Genomic DNA, 18,209 nt, shown 5'->3' on the forward strand with positions numbered 1-18,209 from the left:
GCACTTTCACATTCGCTATGCAGCCCTCTATCGGCCAAAACCGCACTCAAGAAGTTTCCAACCGTCGGGTAGTGGTCCTGTAGTTCGAGTGAAAACTACAAAAACTTGCTTTACGGCAGACCTACAATCCAATCAGAGCCAGCTATGCTGCAGTATTTACGACAGTGGTAATGAACAATTACGCTTCTAACCTGTAGGGGGAGCAAAGAGCAATAACTCTTTAGTGTTGCTTTAATGATGGTAACCACTAGCCTGGATAACACCAGATCAGTCTTATAGAGAATGAGACGTGGTCTGGGAACCACATGCTCATTTTCTCGTATTTAAGGTGTGGTTTACGAATGCCCAGAGCCATTTATTGGGCGCTACGGAATTTCTATGAAATGCATCTTTACGTAGCTCACAGCCAATCGTTTCAATTATAACAGATGACGTATGTAGATCGACATCAATTCAAGGGTCAACAACTTTTATTGGTACGTGTGCAAACAGCTGAAAGCTATGCAACTAAACCCGTAGCTGTATATTGATTAGGGTGGCCATTCGTGCCAGTTCTGCCGTACACGTCCCGAACATGTTTTCGGGTTCGTTCTCCGGAAGTCGCGTTGCTCGACCGCATACGTCATCGAGGTTCTCACATTTCAGTTAAAAATACATTAGAAAATTAATATTTATTTATTTTAAGACATACAATCATTGTAGTTTCATTCTTACCTTGAAATGTAACGGTTGCTTTTCTGGAATTAAACCCGAAATATTAAACCTTGATGACGTATGCGGTTGACTAACGCGACTTCCGGAGAACGAACCCGAAAACATGTTTGGGACGTGTCCGGCGGAACTGGCACGAATGGCCACCCTAATATTGATATTGAAAAACAACACAATGTAGTGGCACTGTGACAACCACAGTAAAGGCATACTGACAATGATATTAATAAATACCACTTACCATTTATAAGTTAATTGTACTTCATCAATGACGATGCCTAGCAGGTTGGTCCTATAAAACTCCATGGCTATCATGTCTTGCCATATCCAAACATCCTTATTGGATATGAAATTGTTTAACACCAAAAATTGCTCTTTTTTTAAATAAACTTGCGTTTAAAACTGCTTAGGACACTATCGAAGGCTGCATTGAAAAGTAACTTCGCGTCTGCTCCCGCATTAGATAAAAAAACTGCTTCGGTGTGTCGCATAGACGTCGTCATCATCTTGCTGCCCCCTCCCTGTTCTGTGATTGGTTCCCTATTTCAGGGGGAAAAGAGGTCCATGGTTTCCATGCTAGACTTGCAGCGTGAATAAATTTGCGCGCAAGGCAGCATAGGGAAACCCAGGCTAGGTAACGACAGATCTGATGGTACCCATTGACTTCCATGGTAGGAAAAACAAATACTATGGAAGTCAATGGGAACCGTCAACTGTGTGCTTATCATCATTTATTAAAATATCTTATTTTGTGCGCAACAGAATAAAAAAACTCATACAGGTTGAGATCAACATGAGTACATGATGACAGAACCAGTTGCTGTGTATGTAGGGTGTTATGTAAGGGATAATGTAGAGGCAGCCGGTAGTTATTGGGAAATAAACCCCGACAGTGTGATCAGGACCCGACGCGAAGCGGAGGGTCTTGTATCACACTGAAGGGGCTTATTTCCCAATAACTACCGGCTGCCTCTACATTATCCCGCTTATTACACGGCTACTTGCCACATAAGAAAAAAAACTGGACATGAATATGAATTTGAAACATTTTATTGGCATATTTGTTTTAAATTAACATTTTTATCCTTCCGCGAAACTTTGCACAGATGCATAAAATGATCGTAATACCTTATTAAGATCCTCTGCTTCATACTTGTCTCCATTTTTTCTCTTTTAGCCAGTCTTTGAGAAGATTTAATGCCCATTCTGTATTTTTTTGTGTGTTGGCTTCGTAGCTGTCATGCTCTATTTTGTCAAGTTCAGTCTCAGTAAGCTCTCTGTGTCTTGTCGTGGTTGTCGAGTGTTTGTCACAAGATGGCGCCAAACAGACAGTAATCTTTATTGATCTATATTGGCGCGGAGCGATTTTACTCGTGAAAGTAGTCCGGCTATGCGTTATTATTTTGGAGCGGTTATTATTTGAAAATAACGAACCTGCAAATGTCTCAACTGACCAATCAGAATCAAGCATTCCAGAGAGCCGTGTAATAAATAAGGATACCTCACCCAAAAACCACTCAGTGTTTACCAACCACATTCACTGTCAGTGAGTACAGACCACAGTGTCCCTGAGTGACCATATTACATGCCTCACTCCTATTTATCTGCAGGAAATCCAAACATCCCTCTGGGAACGGGGTTTCTCCGATGGGTTTCTGTCTGCACTTCCTCTCTAGATCACAATGCAGCTTTGTAAAGTGTTGGTGAATGCTAGAGCATTGGGTTTGCAAGAGTCAGCATTAAATCATTAACAACTTTACTATGATGTCACCAAGCAAGGAGATGCTTAGCTAGTTAAAGCGATACTGCAGCAAAATATCCAAATTACCCCATGATGTTCTCACCAGTGTTGAGTAAAGTTACTTTTAAAAGTAATGCATTACAAATTAAGTTACTCCCAAAAAGTAACTAATTGCATTACTTTTCATGGAAAGTAATGCTTAAGTTACTTTTTAGTTACATTTGAATTACTATTTCTTGGATGAGGCTTGATCTCTCTTAAGCCTTGCAGATATTTTTATGACTGAAAAGTCAAAACAAATTTCATCACAAAAATGTCGAGCTCTGGCCTGCCATCTCAGTTTCTGACTCAAACTGTCCAACACAATTACTTTAAAAAAGTAACTTAAATATTAATGTGTACATTTATAAAGTAATGCGTTACTTTACTTGTTACTTCAGAAAAGTAATATTATTATGTGATGCACGTTACTTGTAATGCGTTACCCCCAACACTGGTTCTCACCCTCAAGCAATTCGAGATACACATGTCTATCATCTTTCAGACGAGAACATTTTGAGTTATTTAGTAAATGTCTCTGCTTCTCCAAGCTTATAATGGTAGAAAATAGGAATCAGGGAACAACTTCTGACTTCGAAGCATCTTTTTTTCAGGTACACCTTGCACCAATCCTTATTGTGCAGACCCTCTTCTCCAACCACCTGTCACTTAGAGATCACTATTTATTGTCCAGTGGTCCACATTGATCATGCACCACCCTACATTTTGTAATCCCAAAAGACTTTTCACTTTGAAATATGTCCCATAACTGTAGTAAAATAGGTTGTGAATATCTTTTCTTTAATGAATTGCAAACTAGGTGTTGTTTACAGTATCTTAAACATATGTTTAAGTCTGTCTGCAGCCAAAGATAAATACACACATACACAAACATATTCAAACACATTTTCACTCATTCTGTCACACACAATGAAAAGATCGACATGAGGGACCCCGAATCCTCGCACCCCCTCCGCCTCTTGCTGAATCAGCTTGTGCAAAAGTAGGTCACCATATCATCAGGAGCGCTGAGAGAAATAAATAGCTAAATCAGATGCGATTTCAATTGTTCAGATTTGATTAAAACCAAACAAATGTTTGCCCCTGAATCCCTCCACACAACCAAAATAATAAAACCGGCTCGGTTTTTTAAAGCCCTTAATTATTGTAAAAGTATTATTAAAAAATTATTAAAAAAGTAAAGGTGTGGAAGAAATCATTATTTATTTTCATAAAGCCTTGCATAAATAAACTGTATTGGGACGGCTCGCAACATGACCTTTGATCTTTACGGCTTGAAAGAAAGACAATTTTATTTGCTCGGGTTTATTTGTAGTTCATGATGTCACTGTGTCATTTATAGTATTTAAATACAAATTTGATTTTATAGGGTTTTTTTTACAGATAATGTCTCTCTCCTACGTTCTTTATTTATTCTAATACTACTTAATGACTATTAATTGCTGCAAATTAATGATTTACTTCCCTTTTCATTTATTATTAAAATGTTAAAAAAGACAACTCAAACCAAATTAAATGAAAATAAATAAATAAACAAAATAAAACGACAAGGTCTGAGCCTCAAATCCATTTGTTAGAGAATTCGTCACGTGAGGTGTGTGCCGATGAATAATAAATGCTTCGTTGACTTGTGTCTGTGGACTAGACGGCAACTCATGAATTATGGATTGTTATTCTTGGCTAAGCATTCAAACGGGATGCAATGATGGCAAAGTGGCACTAACAGCACATTTCTGTTTACAGTTTTTTTTCTCTATCTCTCTCTTTTTACTGTTTGATCTTCACTGTTCCTCGCCCCTTATTCTCGAGAAGGAATCATTAGCCGGCACAGTAGCATATGCGCACGGCGTTAGGCAACGGCCACCCGGTTACTCCTATATCAGCACTTTAGCGACCGGGAATCTCTAGCACTGCTGGAAAATGACAGAAAAGGAGTTGGCGGGTGATGTAAGAGATTGTTGTTTAGCAATGATGTGTGACACTGTTATGATCACTGTAAATTATTTATAAAGAGGAGGAGAACACTGAATATGCTTCAGAGTTGATTCCCTTTGACTCGGGTGTCACTTCAACTTTTTGGTTTTTCCTCCAAACCGAATGGAGTTTTGAGAAGGACAATAAAAAATAAACGTAGAGATGGGAAGAGCTGAGAGAGAGAGAGAGAGAGAGAGAGAGAGAGAGAGAGTGAGAGAGAGAGAGAGAGAGAGAGAGAGAGAGAGAGAGAGGGACGGTTGACTGTGCGGTTGTCTTCTCCACCCTTTGACACTGGGCCATTGAACCACAATCTCTCTTCCAGAACAGGGAGTGTCTACATGTGATGTAATCACAGTCTGTGGCTGCAATTACAAAGCCAGCTAAATTTACATGTGTTTAAATCTATCATGCTGAATATGTGGAACATAAAAGAGTAAAAGCGAAGATGTTTTAGAAGTTTGAGTGCCAATTGCCCATGCAAAAGGTGTCGGCACGTTGACAAAGAAGTGCTGTATGCTGCTATGGTAATGGGTGTTAGCATGTAGCTACTGTATGTAGTTTCTATGGTGTTTTGGGGGTTAATATATAGATAAAACCTCTAAAAAATCTTGGTCCATAGAGATTTTGAAGCAAAATGTGTACATTAAACTGTAAGCCTGATTAAAAAATAATTATTATCTCTTTTCAACACATGCATTGATGTATTGACGTAGTTTTGGGAGTTTATAAATACTTTTTAAATGTTCATGTTTGACATGTATACTTATGGGCCATACAAACGCGAATTCAAGGATTTGTGAGTAGACAGATTTGAGTAGATAACATACAAAGTCAATGTAAAGATGCAAACAGACGCGAACTAGCACGGGGCGATACGAATGATGCAAATTGGGTGACACGATTGCCGTGAAAACGCGCTATTCGCCTCTTCGCACAAGTTGAAAAATATTCAACTCAAGCGAAAGATACTACATACTCCTGTGCACGCATGCGCAACAAAAATCCTTCACTGTAAGTCTGATTTAAAAGTAATCATTATCTCTCATCAAACAAGCTACATGCATTGACGTAATGATGTAGTTTTGGGAGATTTTAAAGTAAATTACATACAAAGTTAATGCAAATACGCAAACAGACGTGAACTAGCATGGGGCGATACGAATGATGCAAATTGGGTGGCGCTATTGCCTTGAAAACACGCGCTTTTCGCCTCAAATGCATCTTCGCACAAGTTGAAAATATTCAACCCAAGCGAAAAATCCGCATGACACGAAGTTAAATTGAAGTTAAAACTGCAATACCTCTCCTGGCCAGCATACTACATACTGCATGTTTGCGCAACAAAAATCTCTGTACTATTCTGATGACAAAATCTGCCTCACAGGCGCTGTACGTTGACCCTCGCGTATGCGTTTAAGTGTGTAATAATAAAAACTTTTGCACCTAATTTTTTTAGTACAATCAACAAGTATTTTAACTGTATTGACTAGTGGTGAGATGCTGCAACTTATAAAATAAAGTTGACATAACTAAAGCACATTCAACTTGATTTTTTACGTTACAGCAACTCATCACTTGAATTCTAGTTGATTAAACTTAAAGATCGCATAACACACACAGTTTTGTTAATCTTGGGTACCTATGGAGTAGTATTTCATTCTTCATAGGTCCAAAAAGTATTTTGTGTTGTCAGATTTTTAAAAGACGGAACAGCCTTTCTGTCTTTTTTCTTTAGAAAAAGGCTGAACTCTTGGAAGGGTATGGTGCGAGGAGATAAAAAGTTAAAGGGGACATCATGAAAATCTGACTTTTTTATGTGTAAGTGCTATAATTGGGTCCCCAGTGCTTATATCAACCTAGAAAATGTGAAAAAGAAAAAACTAGTAACTTAGTTTTGGTATGTACTCTGGGGACACCAAAGATTTATTTGACATTTTTAAAAAGTCTTGTGAACCCTTTAAGAGTACAGCATGACTATATGTTCGTGTTGTTACAAACAAAACACTTGAGATTAGAATTGGATTTACTTACCGCCACGTGTTCCGACTTCTTTTCCGGGATTGTTTAATGTTGGGGCCGCCCCATCACTCAATTGTAAATAATTGGGTAAGAAACATAAACCCATTCACAATTATCTTGTTGTCCGGGAAAAAACGGATTGCATCCACTGGTGTCTTAAGACAGGGTTACTTGGAAAGGTTTTCTTCTCCTTATTGCCAAAAACACATCTTTTGTTGTGTCATTGTTGATATATAACAAAGTTGTCCTGTGCAGTGATGCTTGTGACTTCTACTCAAAGGGACAATGCTAATGATGAGCATTCTGACTCTGATTAACATGTCGGCATTTTTTTATGGGGAAAGTGCCCATAAAAGGAATAAGGGGTCACTGATACATAACACTTAAACATGTTCGAATAAAACTTTCCGAAACTTGTAGGAAAGAGGAGTGAGTTTGGCCCAAAAAATACTCTGTCACACGCTTAAACTGCTTTTTAAACCTTGGCTTTGTTTAGCAAAAATGTAAGTGCAAAAATATTTTTTTACAGTGTATACCCAGGCCTTAACTATGGTTTGGTGCTGTTGAAATGTATGACACAGCCAGATTTGGTTTCCGTAGCCCAAGTAATTGATCTTGTTTTGTGCAATAGAAGTTAGAATATGGATACAGACGTATTCTAATGTAATTCATTGAAATTACGTGCCAGATGAGTGAGATACAGGTTTTCATTTGACTGTGATTGCGGGCATGGCAATTCTTTTGTGGTCAATGTGGCCAATCAGACAAGGAAAATTAGGCGTTGGTATCGGCGCTGATCGGCACAGAGCACAGAGCTGAAATTATGCTATTTTGATCTGCGAAGTAACTAATTTGAAAATCAAAAAACTCCCCTGAGCGAGTCTCATTGGTCCATTTGGCAATTTTACCCATAAAAGGTTCGAAAAAGAGAAAGCAGGAAAAAACGAAACCATCATCCAATCACAATTAAAATCTGTGTGTCCCCCAACCCCCCAATTCCCTAATGTGTTCACCCACCACAATCCTCTACGATTTGCATAAAAGTGCCAGCAAATACCACACGTCTGGTGGACACGTACAGTATCAGACATGTTTCCGCACCTCCATCCATTTACAATCTAGAAAAAATATTTTCACATCCACAGAGAAAAAAGAAACAAGGAACATGTCAGATGGGCAATTTAAACCAGATGAAAGCAAGAAGCATTTTATCTTGGATTGGATGGATCTTTTTCCATGTTATGATAATGTCCACATAATTTATTCTCGTCCATCGGCTCTTCTTTAAAGCCTGCCTGACAGACAGACACAGAGACGCGTCCCGCCCCTCCCGCCAGCCCTGATTGTCTCACAGACCAAAAACGACTTTCCAAAAAAGGAAACAATTGCTAAATATGGCTAAGAAATATAACTAACTGCACATGAAGTTTGTAAGAAAGGAAAATAAGGATTTTTTTTGGAAGCTTGTACAGTCAGTTAGTAGTTGGCACAGTAACACCCCCCTCTACACCCCTCCCACCTCCCTGCTGTACGTTTGGAGGCTGCGTGAGCGGAATACTGATGAGGTTTTTTTGGGGGGGATTAATTTCCATTTGGAGACAGGGAGTGGTCCCCCCTCTCGGCGGTGAGGTGGGGGTTCGCCTTCCTTTGCAGTTACCGTTCCCCCTCTAATGTTTTTGAATTGCAAACCTGACTTATTCACATTATTGCAACCAGTGATGTGAGCAGACATCTAAATACATTCTTAAAAGTTAACAACCTAGAATATATTTATGTTTATTCAAAATGTCAGCCTCCGATTCGCAGTAGGTTCTCTTGCCTCGAGTGAACTTTTTTTGGATGGAGTACTTAACATGCTGGTGAATTCTTGAAAAGCCTCATGTGATGGATTTGACTTGCTTTGTTTTAAAGAAAACCCTCCTGATGTGCGATACACACCTTCTTTCGGAGGTTTCCAGAGCATGTGATGGAGGCTTTATTAAATAGAGTATTGAATTGAGGCGGATTGATTTAGGAAAATCGAACATGGATTTTGAATCGAATTAAGGGATTGACAGGCCCTCGCCGCCGCTGCTTCACAAAACCAACATCCTTGCATTGATTTGCTTAGTCATCAGGTAAAAAGAAAAACAGGCTTTATTTTGTACCGCAGTACATGTTGTGCTTTTTAGCTACACTGGGGAATTACATAAATGCATACCGTCTGATATAAACAGATATAGCTTGTTCTGTTCCTGAAGAAAAATATCTGCTTTGCATATACAGCAACCCAGGAGTGTTTGTATTGTAAAGCCTGGGCTCATTTTTGAAAGAGAGAAAGAGAGAGAGAGAGAGAGAGTCTACCACATCATTGCCTCAAACCCGGGCACGTACGTACCCACATCAACTCTGTAGATTAAAATAAAAGGTTTTGCCATTCACAACCATCTCTGCGATTGCTCTCTTTTAATATAATGACCAAGTGATGAATACACAGGCCCATTTCCAATGAAAGCAATGCCGCCATGCATGTCCATGTTATATATTTCTGTCTCCGTGTGATTGTAGAGAACCAGCGTATGGATTTTTCCATATAAATGAGCAATATAAATGTTTATTATTATTACGCTGTTCCATCTGCACTTTCAATTATTTCAAAGAAAAGACCATCAGGCCATCCATGGTAGACATTTTCGAGGATGTTACTGAACAGAATTACGATTTTATAGACACCAGCAAGTTGAAAAACTGAGAGAGCCACTCAGTCTAGACTGGATCTGCTTTATAAAACGCAACAGAATGACAAGGTGTACGGCGAGACGTCCGCCTGATGGATCATATGCAAACATATGCGATTCCTCAATGAAGACTTCTTCATCCCGAGCTATATTAAAGTGACTTTTAACAGCACGCCGAAAACACTTGAACCGGTTCGGAGAAACAATGACCTTGGCGGGTTGAGGAATGGATGAGTTTTTAAATAAATAATCAGGCATAGCGCTGCTGGCACAATAACTACCAGACACCCTGACAGGGATTGACAGGACCAGAGAGAATGGGTGAGTGCCGGGCCGCGCTCATGCGGAGAGACGCTTGATTGCCACTCTCTCTCGCTCGCTCGCCCGTATGTGTGTGTGTACGAGTAGAGGAGGAGGGCACATTTAAATTCCAGACCCTCAACAAAAAAAACACCACTCGGCTTTCACCTGCTGTCACCTTCCAATGCCTTAACAACAGCAGGCGTTCAATTAGAAGCTTATGCAAGACATCCCAATTTACAGCTTTAAAATGCCACTTCAGGTCTCTCCACCTCTGTGATGACTGAGCCTTCGGTGCTCATTAGAGTTTTGTTAGAAATATTCGCTTTTATGAATATGATGTGAGATTAGGGATGCTTATAATAAGTGTTCGAGGACAAAATTGTTAGATATTATAATTTTGCTGCACTGTCTGGTTGAAGATTAAAAAATAAACATAAATAAGTTAAATAAAAAATATTTTATTAAATGGCCACTGGTGTGTGTGTGTTTTTTTTTTAAATAAATTTATAAATCTTAATTTCTCTATTACATTTTTCACACTTGTGCAAAATGTAACTGGTGAATTAATAATATTACATTTAGGGGGGTGATCAAAGATTTATTAACAAACAGTCTTGGATAGTGACTACACTGTCAAAAAAAAAATTTGGTCAAAAAATGGTTCCTAGCTGTCACTGCCACAGTACTCTTTAAAAAGCTCATAATATGTACCATTTAGGTACAGGTACCAATACAATATGCAATCTTTAGGTGCCAATGTGTACTTTTTGAAAGGGTACCATCCAAGCTAGGGACCATTTGTTTCTGACCACCATTGCAGCTTGCTAATATAAAAGGATCTTCAACCACTTTTCTTTGAGGGCCAGATTTTAAAAATGTAAATATAATGTTTACCTTTTATTTATATGTAACGTTCACCTATTATATGTGTTGCATGTTGTGTAGTTAATTGTTTTTTAAGCATCCAAAGCTAATATTGGATACGAAAATTACGCACCTTTAGATGGTCGGAATTCCCTTTGCTACTCTCCATAGGGAATGACTTCTGGGTTATCGGCCGTCATTTGTCGCGGCTTTAAAGTAACAACGCTGATTTTAAATCTGATAAAGGCAGGCTGAATTAAGATGACTGGCGGGCCGCATTTGGCCCGCGGGACGTCAGTTGACTAGCCATGCAATATAGTAGCAACAACTGTGATGCAACACACAATGGCACAGCACCCATTCCTGATATTCTCGTTGCATAGCAACATTACATTAAGTCAGGGACTTTATATTCCCAGTTGGCAGATGAATTTGCTTAATACAATATCATATTAATGGTAATTGGCATCTCTAATATTTGTAATGAAGAGATTGTTTTTTAAAGCAACAAGGCACTGGAACCACATCGTGAATATCTGCATATCCCATCCCTGTACCTTTTAATTGTGGCTATATTTACAACATACATGACCATGTCTGTGTAATCCAGGCCAAAGTTTTGGAAAAAGTTTGGAAATACATCCATCACTGTTTAAAATCCATCATGATACTACACAAACAACCATTAAACAGCCTTCACACTGCAACATAACCTTAATATTCTTGTGAATACAGACAGAGATAGATGTCTCCTGCCATGTTTGCTGCGTTTTGTGACCGTATCTTCATTCACTGTGTATTGCAGGCCAGCGGTGACATTTGGTGCAGTGAAGGGGCTTCTCATGAAGTTATTCTTTGGGCCGTAATCTCGCCGGGTGTCCGTTTTCAGCGGCGCGGCATATGCCAGACAAAGCCTCTCTTTCAGACACGCAGGTCTGACCCCGGGACCGATCGCAGATCTGCTCTGGGCTCTTTCTCTCCTCCTCTTCCTCACACTGCTGCAAACAGTGGAGACACTGTGTGGAAATTACAGCACAAAGATGACATTACACCGCTATCAAACTCTACAGGCCCTCTGATGAACTAACACACAAGTGTGAAGGGATGAACGAGGACGTGAACGTTCTGCTGCCACATTTAAGTGCCTGGTTAGTACATAGTACTTTTTGGTTTGTAAGCTGCAGTTTTTTAAATATTTTGTTGTTAAGTAGGATAGTTACATTACATTCATTTTTTTTATTTGTCACATTTTGTTTACCAGGAATTAAATTTAAAAAAAAAATTTAATACACCCAAAATCAACGGAGAGACCAGCATACCTGTTTGTTTTTTCAAGGTTAAATTCAGTTACGCATTACATTATTAACCATTTTGAAAATTATGTAAAATTGAGTTTGGATAGCTAAAGCAGGGGTTTTCAAACTTTATTATGTCAGAGACCTACACGTGTAATGAATGTTAAGGGACCCCTTTCCTAAAAAAATATTTCCATATATCCAATTTTTTTAAATAAACATTTAAAATGTTTAATTAATATGAGATTATAAAGACATCAAATTGTTTACAAACTGTCTTTTCTTTCTTAAATTTTTCCAGGACCCCTTAGAACCTTCTGAGGGACCACGGGTGGTCTTTCAGGTGCCCCAGATTGAAAAGCCCTGAAATGTTCATTTACAACCCTAGGATTTGCCCTTAGAATAAAATGGTCTATTATTACCTTATTTGAAAGGGTCATTAATATTAATGTTGAGCTCTTCTCTGATTGGCTGTTTCTCAGAGCAGCTTCTTTCAGTAGCTCTGTGTGTGTGTGTGTGTGTAAACAGACCTTATGTTTGAGTCTGTATCAGCCGAAGATATGGATTGTGAGGAATAATCAATTGTTTGGAGATTGTTAATGGATGTTTCTCAGTTGTAAGTTTGTGTTTTTTCAGTATGGAAAACTGTAACGTCAATAGTAGAACTTCAGCCTAAATGTTAGCCTATTGCATAAACTAGCATATAGCGCTAACTCAGCAGTCACAACTTTGTTTTTAGCATTTTAACAACTTTGTAATGTGTAATTTATTGTTGGGCGTACATCTCGAATGTGACGTCACAGTCGGTGTTATGTTGTGATTGGACTGTTTTAAGCAGTCTTTTGCATGCACAAGGTTTACATAAAAATAAAAAAACGATGTTGTTTGCGGCTCACGGTATTTCATTACCATGTACAGAACTCTTATTATTCATCTATGCCTAGATAAATACAGTTTTACATTCTATGGCACCTTTAATCCAAAGCAACTAACGATGAAATACAAGCTATACACTTTTAGTATATTTTAGTCATAGGATCGAACCCTTGACCTTTAGCACTGCATTGCAATACTTTACAAGCTGAGGTACAGGAACACTTTCTTATGTTTTGGTTAGCAAAAGACACTCATAGTTGTTTCATATTGCATTCATGGTTTAAATAAGAGTTACATTTATAGAAAGTAATTTGATTTCCCACATAATACTGTTGTGCTTTTGACCATTTACCAGTTAGCTCTCATATTTAATAATACAGTAAACATGAAATTACTCATAATGACAAGTGACTGCTGGTTTGTTTCTCTCTGGAAATACATTAGCTGCGTCTTGTACCCACTGACCCGTCCTTCTGTATGTGTGTATGTGTTTGTAAGGGTGCACCTGCTCATCTGTCGTCTGTATTCAAGTGTGGTCTCCACTGTCTGTTTTCCATCCACACTTACTCTAACAGCAGACCACTCATCCAAGCACGGCAACTATTTGGAGCGGCCCTCTCCACCGCCAGACAATAAAGGCCTCACGCGGTGGCACTATGTCTCCGAGGTGATTACATAAAGAACGCTGGCCTTTCTCACTGCAGCTGCGGAGAGAGACAGGGAGAAAGACTGCATGTGTGTGAGTTGGAAGGGGTGTTAACGTACACCAAGACAACGCAGGGGTGGATTAGAAACGGCACAGTGTTCGTAAAGAGCGGGCGGCTTGCAGATTGAAGGGCGGGGGACGGGCCGCAGGGGTCCCAAACACTGGCCATTCTTCTCCTGACCACTTGGCATCCCTTTATACAGGATTCTGGATGTGGGTCAGAGGGCGCATTCCTTTAGGATCACATCATTCGACCGGCACTATTCTGCACTCGTTGGCCCTGCCTAGAACCTTGTTAGGGTGCTGTCAGGTGAAGATGGCCGTGCAACAATGCCTGTGGCTGTCAAGAAATGATTTTATTTTGCTTTTTTAGTGAAAGATGGAAATTTGGGGATGGTACAGAATTGAGAAGTGTTGCATGGACTGAAAGATGGAACTGAAGAAAAAAGTGCTGAATGGTTGCCATGGCAACGTAAGATGATTGTTGTGTTGTTTGTGTTCCTGTAGCTCAGTTGGTAGTGCATTGTATTAGCAATGCAAAGGCTGTGGGTTCAAATCACACATATATTTCAGGGCTCCTAGGCAAAAGAAACTTGTTCTCAAAGGATTTCCCTGGTTAAATAAATGTTAAAAAAAAATATTGCATAAAATCAGTCACTTTGGATAAAAGTGACTGTCAAATTCATAAATGCAAATATGCCGTGTTTATAATCAAAAAGTCCATCTTTAAAAATACTACTCCTTAAAGGAGCATTTCATCCATAGTCTTTATCTTTACAGAATAAAACTATACAATAACAGCCTCATGCAAAGCATTCTGGGAACCAGAAATCATCATCAACCTTTTTCTGTTTTTTGCTTCAGATTTTGTTTCCCAGAATGCTTTGCTTGATGCTGTTTTTTAGTTTTACTCTGTAAAGACAAAGACTTGTAAATGTTTAATGTTCATTTAACTTTGAACAAAATGTTGCCAGTAAAAACATAAATTTAAAGCTACGGTAAATTACCGGCAACCCAGCTGCAATTTCTACGGATTTTTTTTACAGTGTTGCATCATCGATGCCCTAAAAAAACCTTTGTTAATGCAACTTTAAAATAACTTTTTTGAGTTAATTAATAATTTAAATTTGCATGACCAGGTAACTTGCTTTTTCAACTCTTTCCTTACCATTGATGAGTTATTTCATCAATTAAAGGTGGGGTGCACGATTTTTGAAAAACGCTTTTGCCGAGTACCAAAAACACTTGTAGCCAATCAGCAGTCAGGGGCGTGTCTACTGACCAACATCATTGTCTGGGTTGCTTATGTATGGTGCGGGTCTATTAAATGAAGGTCCAGATTTTATTGGGGTAGGGGCGTGTTTGTTTAAGTAATTTCAAATGTCAACATTGGCTTTCAGAGGTCGTGCACCCCGTCTATAAGAGTAAACGCTTTACTGCCAATACCACGTTTTTTCGGCAATCCATATTTCCGCTATTATCCTATTTTCTTTTTTTACATTGAAGTCAGTTAGGTGCTAGAAAGTCCCTCTAGCAAATAAAATGTGTTTAAGAGGTCTCTCATTTCAAACTCCATCAAGATTCTTAATGCTGCATATGTAATTGGCATAAACCGTATTTTTATGTTATTGGACTTTGTCAATTGTTATTTGTATGTTTTAGTAGCAAATTTCCACCTTGGAGGACAATAAAGATAAACAATTCAAGCCAATAAAAAGCCTAAATCTGATGACTGATGAATATTATCACATATTACTAATCTAAGCACATCTTTATGAATTTAAACAAACCCATAACCCACAAGTTTAACGAAATGTTAAGCTAACACCACTTTTGTAATTGCTGCACTGTTTGTATTCAGTTTGTCCTACTCAGCATTGTTCAACCTGTTCCCAACAATGTATTACCAAACGTTTTGACAGTTTATATTAGCATATGCATGAAAGTGTCAGCCTGTCGTGTTGTTCACCTCCCTTTTGTCATTTTTGAGCAGAGGGGAAAAGTCTGGAGATGTGCTTCTATAGGAATGCAGAAGAGAACAAGACTTTAAGCTCTGAATTGGCTGACCCTATTCAAAGGTGGGAGCAAGGCCAGTTGGCTTTAGTGAAACCAGGTGCAAAATCTGAAAAGACTGCTCTGCTCCTATTGCATTAAAGCTAACGCGAATAAAAACAGACAGATTTTCCCATCGGTGGCTAATATGTTTGTTTAGTAACACGGAAGTGCATATCCAGAGCTGGCTGATTCCTGTGCAGGATGTGATGTTGCATAAATCTTGTAGTTATCTCATGACGAATCTCATATTCGTGTGAAACAGCTGATTCGGGTGCTTTTCGCTATGCGGTGTAAGTTGTTTATCGATGGCTTTAGCTCGGAGGCAACCGGCGTGTGATGTGTGTGTGTGTTTGTGTGCGAGTGTGTCTAGCCTGCTGGCAAATGCCTTTCATGTTTGCGACAAGTAAACAGGAACCCCGAGGCCTGTCTGTGGTCAGAGGTGGAAACCAGGCCACCGTAACCGCCTGAAAGAAGGATGAGGTGGGAGAGAGATACAAACCATGGGTTTATGTTCTCACAGATGACTGTAACTCGTAGCTGTCTATTTTGTTCTGTTACTTATATTACTACACTCTCAGAAATAAAGGTACAAAAGTTGTCACTGGGACAGTACCCTTTCAAAAAGGTACACCGTTGTACCCAAATAGTGCATAGTACTTCAAAGGTACATATTGTCCGTTCAAAGATACATATTTGTACCTAAATGGTACATATTAGGACCTTTTTTAAAGGGTACTGCCCCAGTGACAGCTTTGTACCTTTATTTTTGACAGTGTAGATATAAGTTTATAGCAGCTTTATGATAAAGGTCTGCTATATTGATTCTTAAAGTGATAGTTCACCCCAAAATACAAATTCTGTCAATATTTACTCACTCTCATGTTGTTACAAACCTGTATACATTTCTTTGTTTTGTTAAACACGGAGGAATTAAGATATTTTGAGAAATGTTCATGAGCCGATCATGGGCCCCATTCACTTCCATAGTTGGAAAAAGAGTACTATGGAAGAGAATGGGGCTTTTGAATGGTTTGGTTACAAACATTTTTGAAATATCTTCCTCTCTGTTTATCAGAACAAAGTAATGTATAGTAATGTAGGTTTGTAACAACATGGGAGTAATTAAATGATTTAAATTTTTAGGTGAACTATCCCTTTAATATCTCTGCTGGCATTTGAGGATCTGTTTGACATCAATAATAGTTTAACATTCATTTCTGTTTATCATGTTTATCATCTGTTTATCAAGACAAACCTTCATATGTGTTACTGCCAAGTTGCCCTGAGAAACATCTAAATTTGGTGGAGTTGCCCCCTGCTGGTTAAAAAAAGTTGTTTAAAATGATTTGTTCTTAAAGGGCCAGTTCACTCAAAAATAAAAAAAATATAAAAGTCATTTAGTCACCCTCATGTTGTTACAACCTGTATACATTTCTTTTGGCTGAACACAAGGGAAGATATTTGTAATGAAGCAGAAAAGAGAAGCACCATTGACTTCCATAGTAGTAAAATAGTACTATGAAAAGTCAATGGTGCTCAAAACACGGTTTGTTGCTCAAAATATATTTTCTTGTGTTTAGCAGAACAAATACATGTATACAGGTTTGTAACAACATGCAAGTGAGTAAACAATGACAGAATTTACATTTTTGGGTGAACTATCCCAGTTTGCATAAACAGTGTGGGTGCCACAGATGCACATGTCCCCACATTTGCTCTTTGCAGCAAGTTTTTGTTATAGATCTTGTTGCATTTCTGTCTCTCTAAAAGTGTTTTTCCTATTGTTTGATCTCTAATAATACTTCAGTGGAGACCTTTTTAAACCACAAGTGTTTTTACACCTCATATTTTTTCTCGCACCTGTCTTTTGTTGACAGTATTTTTTATATTAACTTAAGTCGAACAAGGAAATGGGCTGTCCTAGGGGAGCTAGCATATGTTAACTGTATATGTGGTGTCATTTTATTTTAGCAGAATACACTAGTGTTGTAGTCAAGACCACCTAAACCGAGACCAAGTCATGACCAAGACAGGCCGAGACCGAGACAAGACCAAGACTTTAAAGGGTCGAGACCAAGTCAAGACCAAGACTAGATGTTGATAAAATAATCAAAGGCATTGCAGATATGTGGGAGTTTATTTTTGTCTATAAGCAAATAAAAGTGAACAAACCCTAAAGAGCGGAAATCAACATAACCATTTATTCTGAACGGTCTTTCTGTGGCTTGCCATCCACTTAACACAATGCAGGTGTTTTTAGTAATGAAATTAGAAAATTGTCATTGGGAGAAACTTAAACAATGCTTAAACAATGCCAACATCATATATGCCAAACCTGAATAAACTGCATAAAATTAATGATAAAAAATAAATTTGTGATGTGCCATCAGTTGTGGTCTTGACCGGTCGTGAAATAAAATTCTGAGTCCTCTTTGTCTGAGACCGAGACGAGACCGAGTAAAACAGCAGTCGATTCCAAGACGAGAACAAGACCTTTAAAAAGACCGGTCTCGAGAACTACAACACTAGAATACACTGCTGTTTTTGATGTACCAGTTGGGTCTAACTCCAATATTAAACGATTCAAGTTTGTATACCCGAAGTGCTTTCAAGTCAGTCATTTTAAAGCCTGCAGCACAGCAACAGGAGTTAATCATAAATTTAAGATGTTGCTTCTCAAACAAGTTCTTTCAGTGCAGGGTTATCTAGCTGGATTAGCCTTTAGTATACCAAGTCCCCATTTCCCCTTGGTGTGCTTACTTCGCAAATCTTTGGTTTTGTCGACTCTCCCCTACCCCACCAGAAATCTCCCCACTAATGCCTCTCTCTCATCCGTTCACCTGTGTAAATTGGTCTTAGGTAAATGTTTTCAGGAGGTGAGCTGAGGC

The 18,209-nt window shown here is 38.7% G+C and overlaps 1 long non-coding RNA gene across 2 annotated transcripts in view; it reads left to right on the top strand.

The window, feature by feature from the left end:
* Positions 1 to 18,209, top strand: part of LOC135728179 (uncharacterized) — a 113,152-nt gene that overhangs the window by 53,809 nt on the left and 41,134 nt on the right. For both annotated transcript variants that reach the window (XR_010525421.2, XR_010525422.2), the window contains exon 3: positions 11,195 to 11,537. This is a non-coding gene — a long non-coding RNA (uncharacterized lncRNA). The remainder of the gene's footprint in view (positions 1 to 11,194; positions 11,538 to 18,209) is intronic.

This window comes from Paramisgurnus dabryanus, chromosome 13 (genome assembly GCF_030506205.2).
Source record: "Paramisgurnus dabryanus chromosome 13, PD_genome_1.1, whole genome shotgun sequence".
NCBI classification, from domain to species: domain Eukaryota; kingdom Metazoa; phylum Chordata; class Actinopteri; order Cypriniformes; family Cobitidae; genus Paramisgurnus; species Paramisgurnus dabryanus.